The 17,817-nt window shown below is 42.0% G+C and overlaps 1 protein-coding gene across 3 annotated transcripts in view; it reads right to left on the bottom strand.

The window, feature by feature from the left end:
- HIPK3 (homeodomain interacting protein kinase 3) overlaps positions 1–6,676 on the bottom strand; it is a 96,350-nt gene extending 89,674 nt beyond the window's left edge. For 2 of the 3 annotated variants that reach the window (XM_082659440.1, XM_082659442.1), the window contains exon 1: positions 6,151–6,676. The gene's annotated coding sequence lies outside the window, so the exon portion shown is untranslated. Of the gene's footprint in view, positions 1–5,307; positions 5,637–6,150 lie in introns of those variants that run through there. The other variant, XM_082659441.1, reaches the window with a different exon arrangement.
- Positions 6,677–17,817: the final 11,141 nt, after the last annotated feature.

Here is a 17,817-nt window from a genome sequence, read left to right as displayed (position 1 = left end):
CAACTAATATACTATAGAGATACTTGTACTGTCTCCGATGAAACTGATTACAAGTTGGCTCAAAACGTGTTTGTTTTCTTTTGTTCTGAGAATGTAGTGAAGCATAGCATCATAGCAATAGGCTATCTAGCATATAACCAGTAGTTTGCATTGTGAGTTTAAGTCACTGTACCCTATTTAATCTCAATAGAAGTTGTAATAAATTACAGATTTAAAGCCCTCAGAAGTATTAAATTATACTCTAAAAAAATGTCTGTAGAAAGTCAGGTTCAATTTTCAATATATCAGTCCATCTGACTTATTAACTATTTAAGACTGTAGCATTATTTATCTAAAGTAGTATAGTTTACCAAACCTACAAGACTCTTACTGTATTATTAAACAGATAACACACAGTCAAAATAGACACAAATGAAATTTTTACGCCTTTAAGATAATTGCTTTATAGGGGAGAAAACATTTTCTAAGCAAGTTATTTTCTGCAAAGTTTACTATTCTGTTTTTAAAAAACTGCAACAGATTTTGTTTAATTTATGAATAATATACAACAAAGTAGGAAGAAGTTGAATTTAAAACTAATATTAATGTTTTTGGTAAATCAAATACTTTTTAATTTCTAAAAGGGAATAACTGGCTAGTCAAATGCAGCCAAGTTTTATATTTTCTATCAAATTCTAAAGACAATTTTCAAAGCCATATATAATCAAATATAGTTTATAATAGGGCTTCCCACAGTGGTTGAGAGTCCGCCTGCAGATGCAGGGGACACGGGTTCGTGCCCCGGTCCAGGAAGATCCCACATGCCGCGGAGCAGCTGGGCCCGTGAGCCATGGCCGCTGAGCCTGCGCATCCACAGCCTGTGCTCCGCAGTGGGAGAGGCCACAACAGTGAGAGGCCCACGTACCGCAAACAAACAAACAAAAATATATATATATATAGTTTATAATAAAGGACTACAAAATTTTAAAGGTGGGGAGACAGTGACTCATATTTTGTTGATTTATTTCAATATCAATCAAGCCTAAACAATTTTTTTCCAATTAGAAAAGGTGCTCCAGCATTAATAATTATATAAAGTAAAGAATTTATCTGACCACCTCTGGCAATCCTTTATTTTCAATGTGACCAAGAGTTATACTAAATAATCAGTCTTTCACAATTTAGATCCTTACCTAAAGGAAAAAGCAGAGCTCAAAGGAGCAAAGTATTATACTTCTCTTTATGCTTCTCTAAATCTCCACTTCTTTTAGGTGTAACCTTTTTGGTTAAGGAGACAAAAAAAAGACAAAGCGGCAGAGAAAATGCAACATGAAAAAGTATCTGGAAATCTATCTTCAAAAGAAGAGATGGCGCTTCCTTGGTGACACAGTGGTTAAGAATCTGCCTGCCAATGCAGGGGACACGGGTTCGAGCCCTGGTCTGGGAAGATCCCACATGCTGCAGAGCAACTAAGCCCGTGTGCCACAACTACGGAGCCTGCGCTCTAGAACCCACAAGCCACAACTACTGAGCCCACGTGCCACAACTACTGAAGCCCTTGCGCCCAGAGCCCATGCTCCACACAAGAGAAGCCACCGCAATGAGAAGCCCACACAGTGCAACGAAGATTAGCCCCCGCTAATAGCTACCACAATATTTCACTGACCTTATAACTAAGAGAACCCTGGTTTCTAGCAACTTGAACATTTAAATCAAAATAGATTTCTAAGTCTCCCAAATCCAATTAAGTCACCCCCACTACAGCCCAGCTTCTTCTACCTCATCTGTCCCCTTACCTTCCCTCCCATTCAGTCTCCCTTAGCAGTGAAAAATTCTCAGAAAATTAGAGAAATTATTTGGGTCAAAAAAAATACATTTAAGGTAAAAAATATTATTCTTGGTTTGTTTCATTTCAAAGACTTATCTGTTAGAATAAGACAGCTTTCTAAAGTATTGACTTGGCATTAACTACTAAATATAAAACACAAAGTAAATCAGTTTAATGACTTAGCTGTGCCCAAACTACAAATGCCACCCTAAATATATAGTATTTCCAATACTCATCCAGTTCTTTTAATTTCCACACAAGTAGTAAGAGCAGAGGCTCTAACACCCTAGCATACAGTGGTATGCTTCAGAATCTAGGCAATACGTTGCCTTTGTGTAGTGACACATGGCCCAAGTATCAACTGAGGAGAACAGCATGATCTGCTAAATCAGTCAAGATCTAATTCAACAAACATTTAGGTAAAATGTATAACAAACATCCTCTAAATATCTGTTCTAGCTTGGTCCTAACTGATTAAGTCCAAAACAACAGCTGTGACAAAGCTACAGAAGCAGCACACTAACATTAAGTTGTTCTTCCCCAAACCACTCTTTTTTTAAAACAATTTTATTGACTGATTGATTGATTGGCTGTGTTAGGTCTTCGTTGCGGTGTGTGGGCTTCTCATTGTGGTGGCTTCCCTTGTTGCGGAGCACGGGCTCTAGAGCACGCAGGCTTCAGTAGATGCCGCGCGTGGGCTCAGTAGTTGTGGCTCGTGGGCTCTAGAGCGCAGGCTCAGTAGTTGTGGCTTATGGGCTTAGTTGCTCCGCAGCATGTGGGATCTTCCCGGACTAGGGCTCGAACCCGTGTCTCCTGCATTGGCAGGCGGATTCTTAACCACTGCACCACCAGGGAAGCCCCCAAATCACTCTTAATTATACCAATCCAACCAAAAGAAGTGCACTGTGTTTCCTCAAGTCGGTCACATAAGTGCTTTGGCTATCCTAAAATCCTCCACTGATTCAAAACTTCTACTCCAAATCTATATCCCTATATTCAACTTATGTTAAATGCTTAAAGGTACTAGACAAAATGTATTTTAAGCAGTTGAATCCAGAACCAGTAAGGACAGTAAGGACATTTCAAACCAGTAAGGACATTTCAAATAATTTATTTAGACTTATATATGTATCATACAGAAAGGGTTTCCCTTTCAGCAAGTGGGGGTGGGGGGTGGGAGGGAACACCCTTTCAAAAGTAATAAAATACACTGACAGGTTCCTTGATTTTAACAAAGTTCTAGGAATTCGTCATCAAAAGTAACTTCCAATTTAAACATACCACACTGGGAGTTTCAACTTCAGATATTAGGAAATTAGGACAGCTGCAAAACCAGAAATTATACATGAAGATTTCTTTTGGCAGCAACAATATAATCATGTAGCAAGTTACTTTATGTCCTTTAATAGTTTAGAGGCAAGAATAATTCTGGAGGAATATTTTTAAATGTGGAAAATTTCACAGTTCCTTGGAATACCTTTAAATCTAAATACTGCCATGACATTTTCATCTCCAAATTCAAACATATGTAAAGTTACAATGGAAACTATTTTTAAAACCTCTGAATTAACCACCAATAATGCAATTCTAATGTACCATATCATCACCCTCAGTGGTGAACTGCTACAATCAGAAAAGCATATTAAGAAAGTTAACTTCAAAAGTTACCAGAATAAGTCATTCTAATATTCAAATGGAAAATAACATGCAAACAAGTATTCCATTCAATGGATGTAAAACAGGCTTGGGAAACAGCATTTTAGCACTCTGAAATTTACACTTTCCTCTTCCACCCTTACATATAGATGCCCTCAATGCTGATGTATCAAATATTTAAAACGAAGCTCAATCAAAAAGTTCACTTGACAGCTGTTGCTATTTTAAGTTGCAAGAAAAAAAGGGGAGGGCGGGGCTTTCAATAACCTGCATTCAACAAATACTTATGTGCCCTGCCATACTAGCTACAGCAATCTACCTCTGTAATTTGCACCATTTTATGATACCCCATGACAGAAGATCCAAAAAAATAAAATAGTATGATCTGAAACTTCTTTTCAAGCATGTTTACAAGAAGAATTACCTCATAAAAACCATCCACTTTTATGTGACTCTAAAACTCCATGCCCAGAAGCCAATGACTGGTTTATAAGCAATATAATGACAAATTCAATGGAAAAGATATTATGACAATAGACTAAGGCTGGCTCACCATGTTATGATCTGCTTGCCTAATATGCATGTTTAGCTACTGTAGTCAGCAATGTCCAAATATAAATCTGAAATATTTAATGGCTGGTTCTGTTCTAGATTTCAAGCTCATTTTATCTTTCTAAAACATAGTTTTAATCTAAGGCTCTCCACAAAAAAATTTTAAAAACAGTCCCTAAAGTATAAAAAATTAAGGGATAAATTCTTCAATTTTCCCATAAATGCAAGAAAAAAACTGCACAGTGAAATGTCCAAAGTATCAAATATATCAGCCCACCTTTACCTTAACACAAATTAAAAACAAGTTTCAAAAATAAAAGAAAAATAAACCTCAATCAGGTTGAGCATTATATTTCATAAATAATAGTTCCCTGTACTTTAGGAATGCACCCATAAATATACCAAGAAATACCTTGTTGATTTAAAAGTAAGGAACTTTATTTGGTTGGTTACATTTCTATTACTCTTAAGTGGCATATAAAGACATAAGGTAACTAACAAAACTATAAAAACTATCTTTCATAAAAAGGTCAGTCTTATTTTGTTTACTTAAATACTAAGTTTAATCATGACCTATCAAAATCTTATCACGGCTCACTGTATAAAATTAGCACCGCACTTGCAAGCATAAGCAGAATCTAGACTTATCAAACATATGGTGAGGCATGCCTAGCTTCTGAAAAATCAAACGAGAATGCAGGATTAAAATGTCTTTGGTTGGGTTACAAACAAAACACGATCCTGTTTAAAAGTTTGCATCAAAAATTTGATCAAGAGAACCTCTCAAAATTTTAAAGCGCCCAGCAATTAAATCTTAGAAATAAACTGAAATGGTTTAAATATAACTCCTTCCACTTCAGAAGCTACACCTAACAAGCAAATACCTAAAATAGAAAAAAAAAAAAAAAATTCACCCCCATCTCCAAACTACTAGAAGGTATGCATAACACAGGCACAGGCTGGTTTACCAGCTAACTTTTCTGGCCCTAGACCAGAGAGAGATCAAAGCTGACAACAGAACCAACCATGAGCTTTCCCTGTAAACGGGACGATAATCTGAAAAACTTCACTGTTGCTAAAAGAAGCTCCTTTAATGAGAAGCAGCGAACGGCAGGTGAAAAAATAAATTCTAACAGGGCAGCAAGAGGTTGTGAAAACACGGTTCAAGGACTGAACGTGTTATGACTGCTCTGTAACAGGTCCAAGGTAATTTACGCACACACCCTTCAAGCGCAATTCCTCAAGCAGAGATAAGATTGGGAAACAACAGGCTTCGGCCAAGAACCACATACCATTTTAAAACAGCCGTCTCCCTCCCGACAGGAAAACAGACATTCTCGCTCATCCGAAGTCTTTCCGCGAGTTCTCCCAGCGCCGCGAAGGGGAGAGGGCGGCCGCCACCCTAACGAGAGACGCCGGCAGCAGACCCGCCGCGCGGCCGCCACGCCTTCCTCCGGCCGCGGCGGGGGACGCGGAGCGGCGGATCACATTTCTCCTCCCCAACAATCACACGCACTCACGTCCCCAGAGTTGACACCCTCCAAACCCGCCGCTCGGCGACGCTGGGGACTGGGCCACAAAGCCAGGGACGCAGCCATCGGCCGCGGCGCTCAAATTGCGTGCGTGCGTGTGTTTGTGTTTGTTCCCCTTTAATGAAAGACAAGAGGTCTCCGTAGTGACGGGCCAGGCTGCGGTGAGAGAAGAGGCCCCATGTGGGACTAAACAAAACTTCGGTTGCTGGGAAGAGCCGTTGCGCAACCCTGGCAGGAGGCGGCGGGGGCCGCCCGGCCTGGCCCAGCCCAAGCGCGGCTTCCCCGAGGCTGCGCCACAGCGCGCAGGAACCACGCGCGGCCCCCGCGTCCGGGGGCCTCGGGCCCGGGGCGCCCCGGCCTCAAGGGAGACGCCTGGCCCCGCCACCCCGTCGGGTCCGGGACGGAAACGCGGGGCATGAGCGCAGGGGATGCGGATGGGGGTGCAGGACGCGCAACGGGTGCGGACCGCTCCGGGGGACGTCGGGCCCGCGAGGGTCCAGGGGAGGGGCCCGCTGGTCCCCCCGAACGCAGGCGCGGCCGGTGGGGCCGGTGGGGCCGGTCCCCCGCCCCGGGGTGGGTACGCCCCTCGCCCTATTCACTTACCTTCCTAGAGGCCTGCGCTCTCCCCTCTTCGGGCGGCCGCAGCCCTGAGCATGTCCGGGGTGGGTGCGGGGCCGTGTCGGGAACAGGGAGCCAGGCGCTTCAGCAGGCGGCACCACCCAGCCCGGGCTCAGCCCCTCTCCGCGGCCGCTGCCATCTTGTCCTGGCGGCTGAGAGGAAACGGCGAAACACCCTCCCCCGACCGCTGCTGCTGCTGCTCTGGCTGCTGAGCGCCGGACCTGTGTCCCTCATCTTCCTTCCCGGGGATTTGGGGTGGGGACGGCTTGGCTAGGGCGAAGGGGTGGTGAGAGGTCGGGCGGCCGGCCTCCCACTGCTGGGGCCTACGGGCGGCGCGCGGTGCGGGGCCCGCGGCGGTTGGGGCCCATTCCTGACGCCCCCGCCGAGAGAGGAGAAGGAAGACAACAGGGACCGGCGACGGCGGCGGCGGGGCCCGCGGCTCGGTCTCCTCAGGTCGCCGCGCTGCCGGCAGTCGTCACGGAGGCGGCTGCCGCCGGCCGCCCCACTCTCGGGCCCCTCCTCCGCGCCCGCCGGCCTCGGTCGCCGCCTCCGCAGCGCCACCGCTCGCCCGGCCGCTCTGCGCGCCGAGCCCGGGCGGCCCCGCTCGGCTCGGCCCGCGGCGCCTCAGTGAAGCCCCTCCCCGGGGCCCGCCCGCCCGCGGCCGCGCCCTTGTGTTGATAGCTTCGAGCCCGCCTTGCGGCCGGCGGGAGTCTGACCCGGAGCTCCCTCACGCCAGCGTCCCCTTTACTGTTCCGAACCTCAGTCTTCGGCCCACTCCGCCAAAAATATATATTGTAAAAAGATCCTAACACCAAAGAAAGGCTGAAAATGGGGAAGCGGATTTTACAGGCCTTTCGAGATCCCGTAATCATAGTTTCCCCTGCCACCCCTTTGGGATCTGTTTCTTGGCTTTTTTTTTCTTCTATCTTTCTTTTTTTAAGGTCTAATAATAAGGGGAAATGCTGAAAGTGAACAATCCCAGTCTAAAATAGGTCCTTCCCGCTCCCCCATCCCAAAGTGTCAAGGGAATTGTAAAATCAGGTTAAAGAACGAGGAAAAGGCCCGCGTGGAAATTTTCCAAGAGCATCTCTATGGTCCAAACCCCCGTAAATATGAAGTTCACCCACCTCTGCGTTGATAATTCTCCATCAAGGTACTCAGTTCCACTCCCAGAGACTAGTTACCTCCCTCATGGAGACTAGGAAATCAACGGAATGGCCCATCTCAACGGAATCACAGAACCATAGAATTTTAGAGATGAAAGAACCTTAGAGATCCTTGGTCCAAACTCTTTAAGTAGGGCAGGGGTTCAAAGAAGTTTAGGTTACCTACCCAAGGTTATACAGCCAAGCCCTGGTCTGCACTCCCTCCCTCCTTCTCTTCCCTATCAAACAACTGACCTAAGTATCATTCAGAGTTAATCTTTTTAAATATTAGTTTCTTTTTGTCCTGAATTAGTGTTTAACCTTTTGGGAACACCTTTCTCTGAGGAGTGGAAGTGCCCTCTCTTTGTTCCCTTCATAATCTTCACTAGGAGGATTGAATCTACCCCACAAGTATTTATCCCCAGACATTTTCTATTGCGGTAACTGAGGCAGGGCCTAAAGCGAGTGGCAAATTGCTGCATATTTAATTCCACACTTTGACTCCCTGCTGCTTTTCAAACTGGGAGAAGGGTATTCTGAAGAATACCTTTAAAAGAGAAAAGGATAGTATGCCCTGAGGCAGTAGGAAATAACATTTTCGAATAACAGTTTTCTTCAAGTTAGGGAGGATAACCAGTTGCAAAGGTTTCCAAAATAGAAAAACAAAACACTGACTGTCTCTCAGATAGCAGCATATTAGCCATTCCTTTTTACTTAGTATTTAGTTACTTTTGATTTTTTTTAAAAAGTAATAGTTAAAAGAACCAAAAAAGGATAAAAACATGACTCAAAGGAGAAAGTTACAATAATAGAAAAATCTATCAGTGAAACAAGGAAGATATTCCACTAGAACTTCAAACTTTCAGAATTTTTGCAAAACATTTCTCTGGGTCACCCCTAATGGAAGGCTTCCATTCTCCTTATTACAGCATTGCTACATCTATGAAGGAAGCTGAAAAGGGTAAGGATTTTTTTTTTCCTTCCTAGCCTTGTCATTGATACACAGTAAGTTCCAGGACACAGTAAGTTCCAGGAAGGGATCCTGTCATCTTTTTTTTTAAAGATTGTATTGTGAATGCCTAATACACTAGCTGATTTATAATAAGTCCTTAGTAAATATAGCTGAATAAGTAAATGAACACTATTAGTTCAGGTCTTCCTCCATTTTATACCTATTGTCTCCTAACTTAATCTCTTTACCTCCAATCTCTCCCTCTCCAATCCATTCAGAATACCAACCTCCAGATAACTCTTCAAAGCCCCTGATTTAGCCAGTTTATGAAATTTGTTTTAAAAAATTGAAAATTTCTCAGTGTTAAGTTTTTTTTTTAATGCAGATTACTGCTTCCCTGGTGGCGCAGTGGTTAAGAATCCGCCTGTCAATGCAGCAGACACAGGTTCGAGCCCCGGTCCAGGAAGATCCCACATACCGAGGAGCAATTAAGCCTGTGCACCACAACTACGGAGCCTGTGCTCTAGAGCCTGCGAGCCACAACTACTAAGCCCGTGTGCCACAACTACAGAAGCCCGCGCACCTAGAGCCTGTGTTCCACGACGACACCGCAACTAGAGAAAGCTCATGTACAGCAACGAAGACCCAAAGCAGCCAAAATAAAATTTTTTAAAAAACAACAACAATGTTGTGATGATAGTTTAAAAAAATAATAAAATAAAATGCAGATTACTAAATTGTACATGAAAAAAAGTTTATGAATAAAAAGATGATAGCCAAAAAATTTCATAATCTTTTCATTCAAAAATATTGCTTAAATACTATGTGCTGTGCTATGATCTGAGAATACAGTGGTGAAAAGTGAGACATGCTGTGAGCTTATATTCTCTCTAGAAAGTTGGCTATCATACAAATAATTAGTAATAATAACAGGCATTATAAAAGAAAAGTACAGGGTGGAAAGAGGGGACAGAACAGGAGAATCTAATAAAATGGGGATGCGGGGGGAGACGCGGGCGGGGGGAGCCATGGAAAGACTGGTTCATTTCTCATCCTGCAGGACTCACTCAACGCTCACTTCCTCAGGGAAGAATCTCCTGACTTCTCTGACTAAGCCAAATTTCCATATATCTTTCCTCTGTAGCATTTTTCTCAGTTGCCATTTTATGTTTATCTTCTGGTTGTTTGATTAATGTCTACCTCTTCCACCAATATGAAAAGTAGAGAGCACATCTTTTTTGTACTCCATTGTATCCTCAGCACTGAGGCAGTGGTGCATAGTAAATGATCAACAGGACCAGTTACATACATACAGGTACAGGGCCCAGTACAAAGTGAAAAAGTGGGTCCCCTTGTTCAAAATTATTAAGGATTTCAAGTTGGTGACAGAGGAGTGAAACCAATCATGGGGACTTTCTAAGCACAGGACTCTGTGCAAGTACACAGGTTGAATTAAAGTTGAGATCTAAAGGATATAGGAATTAGCCCAAAGAAAGAACACTTGAGGGCAGAAGATAAGATTTATGCAAAAGTCATGTAGAAAAAAAATGTGATAAAGAGTACAAATTTGAGAAACTGATAGTTTTTAGTCAGAGTGAGAGGATAAATCAGAAGCAGATGAGGGTAGAGGGAGAAGCAAGGTCCAGATTGGGATCTAGGACTTCATTCTACTGGCAAAGGAAGCTATTGAAGGATTTAAGGAGAGACACAGCATGGTCAAAGAAGCTATAGGCTTTGGTGTCAACACCATCTCTTTTACTGCTTTCCACTTTTCTGTATTTTTCAAATTTTCCTTTCAATCTCAGAGTAAAAGCTAAAAAAAACGTACAACGGACCTAAAATGGTCTATAAGGCCCACAAGGAGCTCACCTCCCACTTTCTGTCTCCTCACTCCACCCACAATTCCTCAAAGACGCCAGTCACTCTCCCTTCTCAGGTACCTGGATCATTCAGGTACCTCAGGTGCCTGAAACATTCCCTAAGTATCCACGCACCTCCTTTCCAGGTCCTTAGTCAAATTTCCCTTCTCCATGCAGCCTTCCTCAGCAATAACCACCTATCTATACACATAAACTCCCCATTTTTTATCCTTATCTTTATCCTTAAGTTTTAGCACGATCTAAGATACTATTTTATAGGTTTTCTTTCTCTTCTACCTACTCCTCACCCTGATCCAGACAGTAAGCTTACAAAAGTAACTTAATATAATATTTGTAAAATGAACAAATGAATTTTCTCTGTAAACAGTTTGAAACACTCCATAAACTCAGAATGCAAACAGTCACAGTTGTTTGAGATCACCCAAATGTGAAATCCAAGACCTCTCTCCCTCCCCCTCCCTCTCTCTCTCTCTCTCTCTCAGGTCTTTCCTAACCCCCACACCCCAAAATTAGGCCAAAGAAGGACAGTACTCCTCCGACTTACCTTGTGTTCATCACTGCCCTTGTTCCTCATTTAGCACCGATAGGTTCCAATATGCAGAAATGGCCCTCCCCAGCCTTAGGGGATGAGGCTGATACTTCTCCAAAAGAACCTTGGAATTTTGTCACAGAGGTTGAGTCATCAACCCACATTCCTGTTGTTCCTCAGATAAACTGGGGATTTGTTGCTGTAGTTGCTGTCTCCCTCCAGACCCTAGGTGTCCTTTCCTGCCTTGGTGGGGAGTGGGGAGAGGAGGACTTAGTCAACGAGAAAGAGCTCCCAACTACAAATCTCTGAGGGGAGAGGTTCAGCAGGGAGCCTCTGTCTCCTCCCTCCTCAGAGCTCCTGACCACTTTATGCAAATAATCAACTTTCTCCCTAGATATCAGCTTTGTGTACCTGGGCCTCAGGGATGGGCAGGTGGGATCAGAAGAAACGTTCCTTCTGGATTGTCTCACTGGTGCCTACATTTGCATGACAGAAAGGCCCACTCAAGTAACTCTTTGTAACCTGTAGATGTTTCCTTTGTTAAAAAAAAAAAAAAGGTTCCCACTAAATACAGATAAAAATAACCTCATCTTAATCTGGAAATTCACAAATCTCATCTTAATTTGGGAGTTCGGTACTATAGTCAGCACAAAAATCTCAAATAGCAAAATTCAACCTTGATTTGTGAATTTCCAAGGTATAGTAACCATCGTTTTGTGCATATAACCCTACACAATAATATGTACATATTAATGATCTGCTATTTGTAGGTAGTCATAGGGTAAATGTTTCATGTGCTTCACCTCTTAGAGCGCTTAAGAAAATTTATGAAGATAATACATTTTCAGCTTTTCCAGTTTCATCATCTTCTTAAGATGGAGTCTAGCAATCACTCTCTTTGTTACAGTTTTTCTGTTAAATCTTTAATTTCTTCCTCCAGGATGGTGAAGACACTAACGCACCCACTCACCTGACACCCAAATGATGTCTCCTTTGTTGAAGAATCCTTAAAATCCTTGGCACATTATTTCTATAGATAGGTTCATTTGTGTCATATTTTAGCTTCCACATATAAGTGATATCATATGGTATTTGTCTTTCTCTTTCTGACTGACTTCACTTAGTATGATAATCTCTAGTTGCATTCTCCTTCAAGTTTGATTGAATCCATTGCATCGGCTTCTGGAGAAGAAAGGCCTGCCAGCACCCACACTGTTCACATTTTCCATCCTCTCCAGAGCTTCTGGAGTTTAATTCTCAGAAGTTAAATGTACTAATGATACAATTTAATGGAGTAGCATAGTTTTTATATTGGGAAAAAAATGTTTAAACTAAGGAAATGCAAAACAGACAAATAAAATAAACCATCCATCTTGTTCTCATCTTGACATTTCCCTGCTCATAAACCTTCAGACTGCTTCACCTATTAAAAATGTGTGTATTTCTTAATTTGGCTGTTGAGGGACATTGCAGTTGGATTTGTCATCAGTGTTCCCCTACCATCATTGATCATCAGTGTTGCCCTCCCATCATTGAAATCCCAACCACCCTTCAAAGTCAAAGTTAAATGTTCACTCCTCCAAAAAGCTTTGATTGAACATATTATTCGTAAGTGATATAAGTTCACCTCACAAATATTTTTAAGTCCTACCATTTGCCAGATGCTGTTTTGAATGCTTTTAATTACTCAAGGATAACTATTACTATCCTCATTTTATAGACGAGGGAATTGAATCACAGAGAGATGAAGAATCTTGTCCAAGTTTGCACAGTAAATAATGGAGCTGGATTTGTAATTAAGCTGTCTGGCCTTAAGCATCTAGCCCAAATCACAGATTTCTTACTAAATGCGTTCTTTTTTTTCCTTTAATTTATTTTATTTATTTATTTATTTTTGGCTGCTTTGGGTCTTCGTTGCTGCGCGCAGGGTCTACTCTTCAATGCAGTGCGTGAGCGTCTCTTGCAGTGGCTTCTTTTGTTGTGGAGCACGGGCTCTAGGCGCACAGACTTCAGTAGTTGTGGCGCACAGGCTTAGTTGCTCTGCAGCATGTGGGATCTCCCTGGAACAAGGATCAAACCCATGTCCCCTGCATTGGCAGGTGGATTCTTAACCACTGCACCACCAGGGAAGTCCCTCTTTTGTTCTTTTTTATGGCTGAGTAATATTCCATTGTGTGTGTGTGTGTGTGTGTGTGTGTGTGTGTGTGTGTGTGTGTGTGTATACCACATCTTCTTTATCCATTCCTCTGTTGATGGACGTTTACGCTGCTTCTATGTCCTGGCTCTTGTTAATAGTGCTGCAATGAACGCTGGGGTCCTGTATCTTTTTGAATTATGGTTTTCTCTGGGTATATGTCAAGGAGTGGGATTGCTGCTTCGCTTCCTCTTTCTTTGACCAAAATATCTATTCCTCCAAGTAAATTCAAGTTTAATCTTAAGGAAAGCATGCTATTTAAACCATCCTTTAAATTTTTATGTTTCAAAATAGTCAAACCAGCCAATAGCGCAAATAAAGCCTTTGTTGGAATTAGAAAAGGCACTTCTCATGATGTTTTGCTTCCGTCAGAAAATTGTCTTACTATATCAATTTTGTTGAGGCAGCACACTTTTCTGCCATATGTCTGAAAGGCATCACAATAAACATACAGATTTGTGATGTTTGCAGTGTGACTCATGCCCTCCACCCCAACCCCTCACCCCCAGCAGCCCTGCTGATACACCCTCCCTTTCTTGTCCTCTGACCCTCCCAGGAAGTGGCAAAAGGAGACTGGGCAAGGAGGAAACAGGAGAGTACTAAGTTAACTGTGTGACTCTGGGTGCATTTCATACCTTTCCAGGTCTTTTTCCTCATCTTTAAATTTGATATAATAGTGCTTATCTTGTAGAGAAGTTTAGGATTAAATGAGATAGATTATGCAAACCCAGTATATGGTGGGCTCAACGTGAAGGTTAGGTGACCACCTTGGATGAAAATCATCAAAATATACAAACTTCCAGTTATAAGACAAATAAGTATTAGGGATGTAATGTACAACATGATGAATATAATAACACTGCTGTATGTTATATATGAAAGTTGTTAAGAGAGTCAGTCCTAAGAGTTCTCACCACCAGGAAAAAAATTTTTTTCTTTTATTTTGTACCTATATGAGATGATGGATATTCAGTAAACTTTCTGTGATAATCACTTCATGAGGTATATAAGTCAAATAATTATGCTATACACCATAAACTTATACAGTGCCGTATGTCAATTATAGGTCAATAAAGCTGGAAGAAAAAATGTTAGGTGAATATAAATGTTTAAGAATGTCTAATTAGTAAAATTTCAGGCTACTTGGAGAACATATTTAGTGTTACATTATTCAGTCTATGTCCCTTTTGAGATCAGCCCCAGAAGTCGGGGAGAAAAGGGGAAGGGTTGAGCTACAAAAGGAAATGTTTGCCTTTCCTCAAGATTCCCTTTCTCTGCCTCCCTTCCTCCTTTTCTACTGCAAGAATGATTGGTCCTCCCAAGCTCAAACCTCTCTATTTCCCTTTACTGCATTCAGTGTTATGTCTGGACCATCCTTTTCAGTTTTGTTCCACTTTGAGAGGGGCCATTTTCCCTGAGAGAAGAGAACTGTCTTGCCCTAAATGCCAAATTCTGAAGTCCATCCTGGGGGTATGCCCCAACCAGAAAGTTTAGAGTCCTAACTGTCTGGATTACTCTCAGTTAACAATCAAATAGCAACTGAAATTTCTGCTCAGACTAAATTCACATTTACTTTATCCCCAACTGACCCCCAAAATGTCTGCTTTGCCTTCAATACATATAAGTATAGTTATTTATGTCACTTGCTCACTACTCATATGTCTAAATTACTATGTAGTTAAATTAATTAAAAACAATTCATCTTGTTTTTTTCTTGAAACATTGAACCCTGTTCAAATATTTTCAGGGCTTCATAGTTTTTTGGGATTTTTTAAAATTTGTTTTTTATTTATGTATTTTTGACTGCGTTGGGTCTTCAATGCTGTGCACGGGCTTTCTTTAGTTGCAGCGAGCAGGGGCTACTCTTCGTTGCAGTTCACGGGCTTCTCATTGCGATGGCTTCTCTTGTTGCGGAGCACGGGCTCTAGGCTCGCCGGCTCTAGAGCGCTGGCTCAGTAGTTGTGGCACACGGGCTTAGTTGCTCCACGGCACATGGGATCTTCCCGGACCAGGGCTCAAATCCGTGACCCCTGAATTAGCAGGCGGATTCTTAACCACTGCGCCAACAGAGAAGCCCCCACAGTTTGTTTTTTATATAGCACAAGCTCACAACTTTGCAATAATGCAGGAAACATTATTCCTAAAATTGCTATTGGGGTTAATGCAGTAATACTTTTTTCCTTTTCTAGTAGGGAAAAAAAAAAACATATTTGCAGAAAGAAAAGAATGGAAAGAAAGAAAGGAGGGGAAATTATTAGAGGGCCTATGAGATTATGGGGAAAGCAATCAAATGTGAAGCAAAAAATAAAAATGATATGTTTCCCCATGTAGAGTTCAATTAGTTCACATTGCAGTAAAATTAAATGAAATGTGCAACAAAACCTAAACAAACATTATTTTTTAATCAGTATACTGAGAATTACTGTGTAAAGATCATATCTGATCTGCAAACAGACTACAGAATTTCATTTAAAATGAAGAAGACAATTTATTCATTCTTTGCATGACAAGGAGCAGAATATTTTGAAACCATGTAAAGGAAAATCTACTTTGTTTATATATAGTTTGTTTTATTTAAAATATAAATGAACTAAAATAATGGTATATTAGTGTCATTTTTATGTAATTGATATGATAGGAAATCATGTATCACACATATCTAGATTCAGAAAAAAAAATTCAGGTGATTTATAATTATATAATAAGCTCTGAGGCTGAAGATACACTTATTCAAATGTCTGAAAACCCAAAAACACTTGCCTTATAAAATCTGCAGGGGCTTCCCTGGTGGCGCAGTCGTTAAGAATCTGCATGCCAAGGCAGGGGACATGGGTTTGAGCCCTGGTCCGGGAAGATCCCACGTGCCGCGGAGCAACTAAGCCCGTGAGCCACAACTACTGAGCCTGTGCTCTAGAGTCCGCGAGCCACAACTACTGAGCCCTCGTGCCACAACTACTGAAGCCCACGCACCTACAGCCCGTGCTCCACAACAAGAGAAGCCACCGCAACGAGAAGCCTGTGCACCGCAACGAAGAGTGGCCCCCGCTTGCCTTAAGAAAGCCTGCGCGCAGGAACAAAGACCCAACACAGCCATAAATAAATAAATAAATTTATATTAAAAAATACTTAAAGGCTTTTAAAAAATAAAATAAAATCTGCAAAAGGGTAAACACACCCATGACTCTCCTGTGTTTATAAATTCGTTATTTCTTTTTTTTTTTAAAGATTACACTTTTCTTTTTTGTTAATTTATTTTATTTATTTTTATTTTTGGCTGTGTTGGGTCTTCCTTGCGGTGCGCGGGCTTCTCACTGCAGTGGCTTCTCTTATTGCGGAGCACGGAGCGCGGGCTTCAGTAGTTGTGGCGCACGGGCTTAGTTGCTCTGCGGCATGTAGGATCTGCCCGGGCCAGGGCTCGAACCCGTGTCCCCTGCATTGGCAGGCGGATTCTTAACCACTGCGCCACCAGGGAATTCCCATGAATTTGTTATTTCTTTTCCCCAAAACATTTAAAATAAAATTTAAAATATCACGGTTTTATCCTCATCATAACAACGTACTTCTATTATTTAAAAAAACGAGATAAATCATGGGCTACTTTAATATCATTGGAAGAAACTTTGAATCTATGGTACATATTTATAATTATTATTTTTTATGTCTGTGGTATTGTCTTCAAACAATTTAGAGATTCCTGTAATGCCTTGTGCTCAGGGTTTTTATGAGTTGGGATCACAAATTAGAGAACACAGAGGTATTTGAAATCTTCCCAGTCAGAGCTGGTGTAACAATAGCATCAGATCATCTTTCATCTACACTACTGTTCCTTATATCTTTGTGCCTCAGTTTCCCCATCTATAAAATGGAGACAATAGAATGATACACACCTCATAAGAGTGTTCTGAGGATTAAATGCATTAATAGCTGCAAAGTGTTTCGACAAGTCCTGGGACAAAAAAAGAATTCATAAACATTGGCTGCCATCTTTATCATCAATCTCGTTGCTTCTGTTCTTGCCCCACTAAAGTCCATTCTCTACACAGCAGTCAGAGTGATTGTTTAAAGGTATAACCCAACTTATACATCCCTGCATTCAATACATATTAATTGATCAGTGCATCAGTTTAAAAAATATGTCTGTAAATTCTTTGATACTCTTCTCTTCAAGAAGTGAATCCTAGGGCTTCCCTGGTGGTGCAGTAGTTAAGAATCTGCCTGCCAATGCAGGGGACACAGGTTTGAGCCCTGGTCTGGGAAGATCCCACACGCCGCAGAGCAACTATGCCCATGCGCCACAACTACTGAGGCTGCGTTCTAGAGCCCATGAGCCACAACTACTGAGCCCATGCACCACAACTACTGAAGCCCATGTGCTCTAGGGCCTGCATGCTGCAGCTACTGAAGCCCGTGTGCCTAGAGCCCATGCTCTGAAACAAGAGAAGTCCCCGCACCCCACAACTAGAGAAAGCCCACGTGCCACAATGAAGACCCAGCACAGCCAAAAAACAAAATAGAATGAAGCAGAAATAATGGTGCGCAACTTTGGACACTAGGTCACAGAAAGATATTATGGCTTTCACCTGCTATGTTGAGAGCAGCCCTTTGGAGAAACCAAGGAACTGAGGCCTCTAGCCAACTAACATATGAAAGAGTTTGGAAGGCAGACTTTCCAGCCTCAGTCAAGCCTTCAGATAACTTTAGCCCCTAAAAGATCCTGAGCCACGACAACACAGTTTAGCCCCTCCTGAATCCCTGATCCACAGAAACTGTGAGATAATAAATGTTTGCTCTTTTAAGCCACTGAGTTTTAGGGTAATATGTTCCATGGCAATAGATAACTAATAAAATTACCCGCTATGTCCTAGACAATTTTCTAGGCACTGGGTATGAAGCAGTGATGTACAGAACAGACAAACTCTGTGTCCATGTGTGGCATTTACATTGTAGTGGAG

This window comes from Grampus griseus (assembly GCF_964374135.1).
Source record: "Grampus griseus genome assembly, chromosome: 8".
Classification (NCBI taxonomy): Eukaryota; Metazoa; Chordata; class Mammalia; order Artiodactyla; family Delphinidae; genus Grampus; species Grampus griseus.
Note: the sequence above shows the minus strand (reverse complement) of the source record. Positions and strands in the feature narration are given on the sequence as shown.